General features: G+C 40.8%; 1 protein-coding gene across 4 annotated transcripts in view; it reads left to right on the top strand.

Annotated features, from left to right (window-relative positions):
- The first annotated feature begins 357 nt into the window (after window positions 1-357).
- mid1 (midline 1) overlaps window positions 358-11168 on the top strand; it is a 28045-nt gene continuing 17234 nt past the window's right edge. Inside the window, exon 1 of one of the 4 annotated variants that reach the window (XM_044217145.1) lies at window positions 358-533. The gene's annotated coding sequence lies outside the window, so the exon portion shown is untranslated. Of the gene's footprint in view, window positions 534-4343; window positions 4480-6887; window positions 7056-8636; window positions 8866-11168 lie in introns of those variants that run through there. The other 3 variants (XM_044217143.1, XM_044217144.1, XM_044217140.1) reach the window with 3 other exon arrangements.

Genomic DNA, 11168 nt, shown 5'->3' with positions numbered 1-11168 from the left:
TACTCTGCTTGGTATTTCAATGGAGCTGCCTGTGGTGATGAAGAAAAGCCCTTCATCCCTATTATCTGATGCTGACTTACAAGATATCAGTACCAGGTCCAGCCTTAGACACACATTTTCACCCATTTTTTTTTTCTCTTTACCTGCACAAAACGTGGAAAGCTGCTTATTAACAGTACTAGTGCCAGTGACACTGGTAAAAGAAAAGTGAGATTCCACAATTTTTTGGCTGATTTTTATGATAATGCATGTTGATAATGAATTTCTTCCTCTATTATTCCACTCAATGCCAGCTTGCGCAATGGTTTCCATGCTCCTGTGTGAACCTGTAGAACAGATGAGAAGCAGAGTGTATGTCAGTGAGGTATGTGTGTGAAGGGGAGTGTACATGCAGACAGAAACACCTTCAACCTCCTGTCTCCTGTCTGTTTTACCTCAGGGGTAGTACCAGCTGCCTAACAATCACACTCTGTATTAGCCTAGTATTTATTCACCAGGCAGAGACACATACCACCGCAGCCATGGGGAAGCAGGTAAGATCTGATAAAGAAACGTTTAGTGGCATCGGGTTAAGGGAGTTTAATTAGCGCTAGGTCTTCAATCTTGATTCTATTGCACAGAGTAGCAATGCTAATCGTCTCAGTCTCAGACTGAGCAGTGGAACAACTGAGGGAACTACAAGCACTTTTGTGTTGAGTCAGAAAAAGTGACAGTGAGGGCCTAAATTCTTATGCATAAAGTTTCAGCTGTTGAAATAGATTTGAATGCTTTTATAGTATTACACATCAATCACTGCATGTTATCTATAATAATTGGGTGCTGATTTCTCCTACATGTGAATCAGTGTACTGCAGTTTGCACAGAGACACACATGCACGGATGCACAGGACTGAACAACCCGGTTTGTACAAAAAGAAGCACTGCACTTTATGTGTATCCCATGTTAAATGTGTTTCTCTGTGAGAATTCTAATTTAGAGCATAGCCAGATATGTTGTCTTAACAACAAGTTCAGTCTTGCTTGCACATGCATCACATCTGCTGACAGTTGAATATACTGATATCAACTTCCTTGCAAAAGAACTGTTGGCAAATTAGTGAACTGGCAAAAATGTAACATTTCCTGTGCACAGGGAACAATTACTTGTCATACTTTTGTTGTCCAAGATTTTCAGTTTTGTGTATTTTTACAAGAAAGCTTATGATTTTCAATGAGCGGCATTATTCTCCTCCTAACTTTTGTTTTGGTGAGAGCTAAAGCAATGTCATGTTGTTCTAAGAGAGAACAGAATGCGTAATTGTTCCAAATAACTGTGGATAGGGAAATCTGGTGAATTCATTTTGGTTTTCAGTATTTTCCTTCTTGCGAGCATCTGGTTCTGCTCTTGCTCTGAAACGCCCTGCTTCCCTCAGTTTCAAGAGATCGATCTTTTGTGCCTTTTTTTATTGAATTATATTCATTCAACCATCCTTTTTCATATTATAAACTGGACGGGGAAGACGGTTCATTTGAATGTATTATCAGTGCTTTGAAAGTGTGCTGATTTTTCAATCTATTTTTTTTAAATCTCACTCTTGCTCTCATTGCATAGCTCTGTTTCTTCAATCTTCGCTCCAAATGATAAACAAAGCTGTCTCCATCGGGTCAGCAGTGCCAGCTCCATCAGCAGCTGTGAGTTCTCCGGGCCTGCTTGTTGTGACAGGGCGAGAGACGCTGCTGGTTCAGTCTCATTGTCAGAGCCAATAACTGTGGCTGGAAATGGGGTTCTTGCATGAGTGTGTGTGTATGTGAACTTACCACACTGTGTAGCTGAAGAATATCTTTTATCAGCAATACCTCTGCGGGAAAAGCAAATGTTTAATCCATTTTAAACAGAGAATGCACTTCACAGGCCAAGATTGAGGAATGTGTCCTACACTGTCTTGAAGGAATGGTTTGTTGACATAAAGATGAAGTGAGGATATTTTGAAAGGCCACACTGAGCCAAGGTTCACAGCAAAAGCAGAAAAGTGATCGGTTTGACTGCCTCTTAACCTTTGGAACATCACCAGAGACAGGCCTCTTGTATCTATGCTTTATACACAGGTGGTTATCAGTGATAGCGCTAACTCCACAACACTGTCAGAAGTGTTTCATCCTGAGCAGATAGTGTTTTGAAAACATCCCTCAGCCCAGAGGCAGCCGACCCAGATCCCAACAGCTGGGCTTCTGCCTTTGGCTCCTGACAGTCTCCTTGGACACATGAACACAGCGCACCACAACAGATGTTCAGACCTCCTCCAGCATTTCTTGGTGTAGGAGGTCTGAGTGTTGTGACTCAGTGACTCAGAATAGGTGTTGAAATAAAGCTTTATACGTCCTATATGTAAGATTAGTAGTGTCTTTAAATGCTAGTGCTCCTTTATAAAAAAAATTAAAAGATGATATATTTAGGGGCTGGGTTTTAGGTGGAGTTAGCAGATGGGAGAATGGATGAGTGCTTCACCAGCACCATCTCTGATAAGATAAGTTTAGTGTTGCTGAAGGGAGATTCTTGATAAAGACGTGACACTAGTTTTCTACAGTAGATCCATCAGAAGCTGGAAGCAATTACACTGACTTCTCCGAGCACCAAAGAATGTAGCAGGCGTTCACCGCACCCTTTCAGAAGGAGACATTTTTTTCAGGAAAAAATAAAAGCCAAGACTTTCAGGCTGTGGGGCTGTGGTGTGGACTAAACATAACACATGGTCTTACTTTCCCAAAACTCCTTCATTGTTTCATTTCAACGAGAAAATGCCAGACAGTTCAGTATTTCACTGTGTTGCTTTCAGCCACAAAGTGTGACTGGTCTTCTTGGTGAATGATGTTTGAATGTTTCCTTTGGCCTTCATTTATTTCTTTTGATCTTTTGTCAAAATGTTTATACTGTAACTCCATGTATATCATCCCATGAAAGCAAATAGTAAACCATTACTGTAACTTCAGATGTATAGTGTAATGCTATATCAATTTAAAAGTTAACCAAGTGTCTTTGAGGCACTGCTCCTTAAGATGACTTCAACTAAGCTGTTTTCTTTCACCCATGACATCCCTGAACTATCAAATTTTACATCTACATTTTGAAAAACGTTAAGGTAAAATAGTATGCCTGTTTATATGAGTCTTTTATACTAAATTCAATCACACCGGTTAAGATCACAGCTTTTATTTGTTTGCTACACTATATTAGAGAGGAGAAGTAGGTTGACAATTGATTCCGTTGTTGGCAAAACCATGAACACAGCACCGATAAAGCTGCAACATACTCAGAGGAAAACACTCAATTCCAGGTCAATGCTCACAACAGTCCTATATGTTCTGCCAGCTAATCATAAACCACACTAAATGCATGTAGACATTGACTGATGTGACGTGTACAGCAGATATTTTATACACCTCTGTTTCTACCCAGCATGCCTGTGTGATAAATAGCTTAACAATTAAAGGGGGGGGGGGGGGGCGACTTTCTCTGGGATACTACCTTAAATTGCACCAAATAACACCTATGTTGAAAGTTAGAAAGAAAGATAAAATGGCAGTGAGTGTTAATTGGCTTGGCACAAACATGTTCATCTATTTTGTTGATGTTTGGATTGATTGTGTGTTGCTTAGTTATGGGTAGTATGCCTTGGGGATGTAAGCAATTAAAATCTTGAACCTTTGCCATGCTGAGGGCTGGACTATGCTTTCATCTTATTGTTTATTAGCAAAATGAGAAGTGGCTGTTTTGGACTGTCCTAGTTAGGAAAACAATCATTGTCGCTTAGATCAGTGTTTGCACTCAAAAAGACAATCATGATGCCAAAGCATGTGCTAACTCAATTAGGCATGTGCACTCAGACTTTAATTACAGTTTCTGAGCGTTTAATGGCAAACAGAACATAATAAAGATATTCTGTTTTCTGTTGCCTTGCACTTGTATGTGGTCTCTGAGCAGCAGAATACAACATTTATTGTGAGGATGTATAGAGCTGTATATTAAATGCAACGATGCAGCAGAGCCCTGGAGACTGATCCCATCTGTTCGGGGCCTGGTTGTGTAGTCAGAAACTCATCAAAATACGGTCCCCAAGGTTTATGCACACCCCTTTGTCTCTCCTTTTGCCACATCTTTGTCTTATTGCTGAGAGGGTGGGGAGCCAGGGGCAAGAGCTCAACCCCAGAGAGGGGGGGGCTGTTGATGGGCCAGAGCATTAATGGAGACAGTATCCATGAAATGACCCAGTGGAAGTGACGCTTCCTGGGCATGATTTACGCTCGCATGAGCATATGACTGGGGCTGGGGCAGGGTGGGGAGCTCTAGCAATGAGGGAGGGAGTGTGCAAAGAGACTAGCCAGGATGCTACTGTATGTTTTGTTTAGTCTCTCATCCATGTGCTACTGAAATAGAATGCTGAGCCGTCAATGGGAGTGGCATCTTCTTGCTGTGTTTTAGAGGATCACCCTGGACAATAGCACGTAAGTCTGATAAACTGCCTTTCCTTTTGGCTACTGAATTTTATGGAAAAGTTGTAATGATTTGCTTTAGTGAGCAATTCTTGTGAAGTTGTTTTGACCATATCCAGTCTGTCCTCCTGATGATCAAACTGACTCTCGTCCAGTATGACAGGGTTTCCTTATACTTTCTTTTCTGCATAATGTAGATTTGGACACCTCAGATTACATGCAGATTTCAGGATTTCTTTGTTCAGTGCAAAATGAGTTTGCACTTGCTAGTGGCTGAGCACCAAGATGAAGCTTAACCTTGTAACATGATGCTATAGCTTACAAATGTCTGCAAGCCTGGTCCCTGAGAGAAATTCTGTTTCTTTTTTACCCATCCAAAGTTTATGTAACATCAGATTTCACAGCCTATTATGTTCCAACTTCTTATCTGCTCCTTCAGGAGAGCTTTTCTGGCCCTTTTCAGGTCTTTTTCAAATTAATACAGCTTGATGTGCCAACCTCCACCAAGAGAACTGCCTCAGGCAGCAAATGGCCTTATTTGCTACTTATTGATAAGGGAATACATGTACAGTATAATGCAACATATTTAAATAAGTAATTTTACTGGGATTACACCAAGAACATCAACATCTTGATTGACACAAAAAATAGAATTGTTATTGTCAGCTTCCCAACCTCTGGACTGGATTGAATTGTGGCTTTGAGTCCTATTGTATCAATGGCTGTGATGGAACAGTCACTTTCTCTTTTGTCAAAGTTGATACATTCTGACATAGTAGATGTCAAATATTTGGATTGAAAAACAATTTAGCATATTTGTTTTGATTTGTGGAGATAAAGATAAATTGCTACTGAGGCACAGGAATACACAAAAATAAATGTTTTTCGTACATTTTTCGGACTGAAAGCCACAGAAAGTTTGTCTGTTAGCCTGGAACAAGGATCAGGTTGGGTTTCCAATGGGTGAGGTGGGAACAGTCGCTGAAACCGCAGCCCAGACAAGTTTTCTTATTTGGAATGGTTAAAGCAGAAACAGACATTTTTCCACTTAATGTTTATTGCAGTTCAGAAAAGGGGAGTGACTTTGGATTGACCCTGGAATGGCAAACCATTTTCACCTTTAAAAAGCACTGGCCTTGAATGTCAGTGTGACTCCACAATCTATGTAAATGTCACGAGTTTTATGGCATTTTATTGCACTGAAATGAATCTTAGTGCGAGAGCATGATGTAGTGAAGTCATTATTTCACAAGTAATTTATGGATATATAGCAGTGTGTGGCCTTGGGCAGTGGCAGTAACACTGTTTGTAGATTTTCTTGCCGTTGTAAATGACTGGAGAGGCGGCATACATCTGAGGAATAATTTAGCATTGCTGGGTGTGTATCTGTGTGTTTTACATAGGAAATGGATGTGTGCTGTGCTGTTTACAAATCTATTAGTGTGTGGGTAATGTGTGCAGAATGACCCAGCCAGAGGAATCACTGTGGAAGTCATGCTTAATTTGTCTATTGTCCCTCCTTACTTGTCAGCCTAAGAGTTGTGGTCACTGGGAGCAGAGTGACCCATCAGGTATTGTTTTCCTGCTAACAGTGTCTTTACACATTTCTTTGCCTTACAAAATGCAGCAGGCTTCAGACTGGCATGGGATGTTGGAAGGAACTGGAGAGTGACAGACAGCAGTAGGCTTGACTGAGAAACAAACAAGCTGTGAAGAGAGAGCTGAAGGTTTGCCAGTGAAAAGATTAGAGTGGCATTTGGCTCAAGCGCCAAGATGCATCGTTGCTCTTGCCACGCCGCCATGGCAACGGAAGCTTTATGCCTTCCTCCCAGTCCCCCCACTGAGTGTCCAGACTGTACCAAAGAGTCATTTAAAGATCTTGTGATTCTTCACGTTGACCCTAACATTTAACTAGTTAGTCATGTACAACATAAATGGCATTTTCATGAATTCAGCGTTAAATAGAAATTTGCTATGTCAACTTTAATTACTCACTCATTTCCATGGCTTTATTTTCTTTTGAATGACATGTAAATGAGTGAGCTGCATAAAAGTCTATTATAAATGTGCACGTAACCTCAGCTGAGCGTCTCTGCAGGCCCATCCATCCCAGTGCTCCCATTTGTCATGCAGGGCACCTCTGTTCCCCGGTGACCAATCAGGAGAGCCTCCTTGGCAACTAAAAGCACCCCCTCACCACCTCATCATCAGTTGTGATTGACAGCCTCCCACAGGAAGGAGGGGGCTTATTTACCTCCTTATGTTCTCATGGGACTAAGTTAATGATCCCAGCCAACAAAATAATACAAAGAGGGAAAAGCCTGAGAAGTCGGCGCCCAGTTGAACCATTTGGAGCAGTTTTCGGCTTCCTTTAGAGAGGATTAGAGAAGAAGAGGCTGTGTGAGGAGAATTTCAGAGATAGCGGTGAGACAGACGAAGCAGCAGAGCCCAGACACAAAGTAAGAGCTAAAGAGAGGCATCTGAGGAAAGCTGGTGTTTTTAGAAAAATCTCTTCCCGGGCTTTATTTATGTATTCATCTGTCACCCGGACTATGGACTGTCAGGTTGACTGACTAACAGACCGTGAGGTAAGAGATCATCTGTATGTCCAATGGGTGACACTTTAAAAGTCCCCTCTAAGTCTCTTTTAGACCTTGAAGTTAGGTGTTGAGAAAGTTTTGGTGAGCTAAAATAAACATGCTTTGCAGTATTCTGCATGCTTTTTTGTCTATATGTTTGAAATTTAGCAAATTATTCTTGGATTCACAGACAAAGAAGATCACAATAAAAACAAATATCAATGTAGCTATTGGCTACCTTTTTTTAATGAATTTTCTCTGCAGCTGAATGAAATTATTATATAGGCTCCATTGCATGTGTTTCCACACTGCACATTATGCACATACTGCCGTAAGCTTTGCATTTGCATTAGGTCTCATGCAATTACCAAGATGTTAATGTGTTTATGTTACTTCAAGTCATTATCTGCCTTAACATACCTTCAAATCTAAGTTGTTTTCATTACTCTTACATTTCTTTTCATACTTTATTGAACCCTGCAGGCTAAACTGAAACACAAGGAGTCCTGGCAGGGGCTTTGGGTTACTAATCCAAATCGATCCATGCCTTATGTGCTGTGGTTTTACCACATAACATAAACATTTGCTTTACACAGAGATACCGTATCAAAAACACTGTCTTGATGTCGCTGACAGGGTTGTGTGAGGTAATGACCTCTAACTAATGGCTCCTTCATAGTTAAACAGTGAACGTGGGCTCAAATCCAGAGCTGAGAAACTGATCAAACTTCATGTGATCAGCATTGGATGCCAATCGTGTCAGCCAGCACATGTTTGAGTTGGGAACACGTAGCTTCCATGTAGCCAAAGAGTGGTGAACAGATGCCAACAATCTGACACAACTTTCAACACTATCTAAGTCAACTGTGGCAACCACAATACATTCCTGTGTGTTTCCATTTCAGTGGATGTGTTCACATGGAAAAACAAAAGGGTTTAATTGCTTTCAGAAATAAGGTTGCTGAATGTACGTTCCCACCTAAATGTGGTTTCCTTCATCAACATCTGTGCTAATGAACATGTCAACTGCCAGCAGAATTGTGGCAAAAACATTGGATTGTCAGTTAATATATCTGTTCATCCATGTTAGCATTGGGCCATTGACTTGGACACAAAGCGTCACTATGTCACTGTCCTTTCTGCAGAGTATAACCATCATTGATTACTGTGTTTACTTCTGCTCTATTTCATTTGGCTGTATTGGCTCTCGCCTTAAGCGTGAAACACATTTCCAGCTGCACTAATCCAGACTAAGTTTGTTGAGGATAAATATGTAGTAGTTCAGATTTTGCTTGAATACGGTTAATATTACTTGTAAATGTCATCATACCAATTATGCAAAAATCAAGAAAGAATCTGTTATTAATGCACCAAATGTTGTTTTTGTGGGTGTGCCACTCTACTATTTGGATGATGTTTATTTGAGGATGACAAAAAAAAACTTTGTTGGGAGTTATGGCAACTCTCCATGCTCTGATAGCCCTGAGTGATAGACCAAACCAGCAGAAGTCCTGCCCCTTCCATGTGATTGGCCAGTGCAACACTTTGCAGCCCACTGGGTCTAGATGGGATAGGTACAGTTCTCAGTGAGAGGAGAGACAAGGGTGGAAAGTTTCGATCCTCCTACTTGTTTTCAGTAGGTTTAGAGAACAGGGTTAGAGGGTCAGAAACTCACAGAGAGCAGGAGAGACGAGTCACTCCTCTCAAAGTTCAGACCACTGCACTGGATCAGCTTGGCAGAGCCCAAATATCAGCACTGACTGACTTTGAAGGTGGCTCTCTCCTCTCTTGCCTGTATATGGATGTAATCATGTGGCAGGTAAGTCACAGGGTCATTCTGAACTCTTAAGTCTGTATTTTATGTTACTCCGTCTCTATGTTTTGCTACCAAAACACTGAGTCATCATATGTTTCCAAGCCTCCAGGCAGGGCTCTGTGCAAGCGCTGAGGTTGGTTGGCCTTGTTGTGTTCACATATTCCTTCATGTTTTGAACTGTGGATAATACTTGAGGGATAAGATGACTAAGTGAGAAGGCCGAGGGGAATTTTGTGATTTAAAAACGTCAAAGAGAGTGGGAGTAGCCAAAGTAGGTTTCACGTGTCAAAGCAGCTCTTTGGTGTATGCTTTGTAGAATTTTCTAAAATATATGCATCTACACAGGCTCTATCTAAAATAATATGATATAATTTGTAAGACCAGTCACTAGAGTCTGCCTTGCAACATTATTTCTGAGGGTACAATTACAGTAGGTTATTCTTTTCCTTTTCTCAGTGTCATCATGAAAGTTTTATTTATTACCTTTACTCAAACAGAGAGATCCACTGCAGCACTGAGGGAGATAAAAAAAAACAGCCTTTCCTCCTTAATCTGGCAGCCTCATGACCTACAAAATACCATTTACTCCACTGATAAGATACAAGATACAGACTTTTCTCCCCTGCTACATCCACATAAGCTCTGGCGATACATCTGGACACAGTTTGTGACAGGCCTCCATACATAACATATAGGAGTCATTTTACACGAAGCTAATGAAGAGTAAAACTGGGACATTGCAGTCGGGTCTGTGGCTTCCCTTATTAATTAGTAACTTATTTTGTTCCTGTGAGGAGGAATGTTAGACATCTTCCCGCCAGAGTGTGCAGCCTTTGATCACTAGTGTGACAAATAGATATCAAGCTGTCACCATGGCAACACATGTGGAGATCTTTATAAAGAACCATTACATTGGTTTTAAGTGAAGGGGAAGGTGAGATTCATTGGAGGACATGGTTATTATTATTATTATTATTATTATTATTGCTGTTGTTGCGATTAGTTTTCTTGTAGAATTGGGAAAAATACAAAAATAGTATAAATAGACTAAATTACATTTGTAACATTCTTTGAATTTAGTTATTTTTTTCAGTTATAAGTGTAAAACGTCACCATGTAATTTTGGCATTTTTATGGTAAGAAAGATCTTTTCTGAAGACTAGGATTTGCTGCATTCTATAAAACAGCCACACGATGGCGATCTTTGACTGATTTCTCCGCCAATAAAATATAAATCTTGTTTGACGTTAACAAATTGTCCGCACATGAGGTGCGACGGATGGTTCGAAGAACTGGTTTGTGCATTTTGATGTTAACGAGATGCGTACTTCTTCACGATAGTTTTGAGCTCAGTGAGTCATTTCTTCTATGCGGACTTGTGAGCAGCAGGCAGCAGGCTGCAGCTCGGAAAGTCACATTCTGTGAAGTTCCTGTGGTTGTGGAAAGGATACAGTGTTTCCACGCTGATGCCACCTGCCAAGCCGCGGAGAGGAAATGAGAGTTTGGTGCAACTTGTGATGCTGACCAGGATGACCCGTACTGCACAGACAATAAGCGTACAGAGAAATGAAATAAAGGGGGAAAAGGACCTTGTTCAGCTGAGTTACAGACATTATCGATTTTTAGTGCCATTTCCTCACCTGGAGCTTCATTATAAAACATGCTGTTCACTCATGAAGGAAGCCTCTTAATTGAAAGTCATCTTTTACTTTCATAACAGTTTCAGGTCTGTTAACATCAGCTTGTCAGATGAGTGCACAACAAAAACTTACAGTCATACTTTTCAAGGTAATCCTGTTTGACAGATGGGTTTTAAATTCAGTAGCCTAAATGTTTAGATTTGTAATGAACTTGCCCTCCACAATCATTTCAATAACAGTAATAATGGATGTTGGTCAGGGCCATGCTCCATGCAGCTAATCTCAGTAATGTGTGCAGCTGCAGATCAGGTAGATTTGTCAGTCTGATCAGCTGGCTTGTGCTGCTAGAGCTGTAAATCACATTAGGTCTGAGTGGGTCTCTGCTGAGCTGGCTGCTTTAGGGAGCAGCAACAGGCCACACATTGGTCACAGCCACGCTGGGAAGACAGGATTACGGATAAATATGTTAGGTGTCTGCCCCAGGAAAGAAGACAAAGAGCAATCACACTCTTTCAATGGCTGAAAACATGGTTAAGAGCCATCATTAAAAGTGATAAATGACCATAACCAAAAAGATTAGAAAGTGCTTGAGCAGGTAATTGTCTTCCTATCTGAGACATTGTAATTGTTTCATCTCCAAATGACCCATTACTTCCTAATCAAATA

The sequence above is a fragment of the Siniperca chuatsi genome, linkage group LG12, assembly GCF_020085105.1.
Source record: "Siniperca chuatsi isolate FFG_IHB_CAS linkage group LG12, ASM2008510v1, whole genome shotgun sequence".
NCBI classification, from domain to species: domain Eukaryota; kingdom Metazoa; phylum Chordata; class Actinopteri; order Centrarchiformes; family Sinipercidae; genus Siniperca; species Siniperca chuatsi.
The sequence above is the reverse complement of the archived record's forward strand: the minus strand, read 5'-3'. Positions and strand labels throughout refer to the sequence as shown.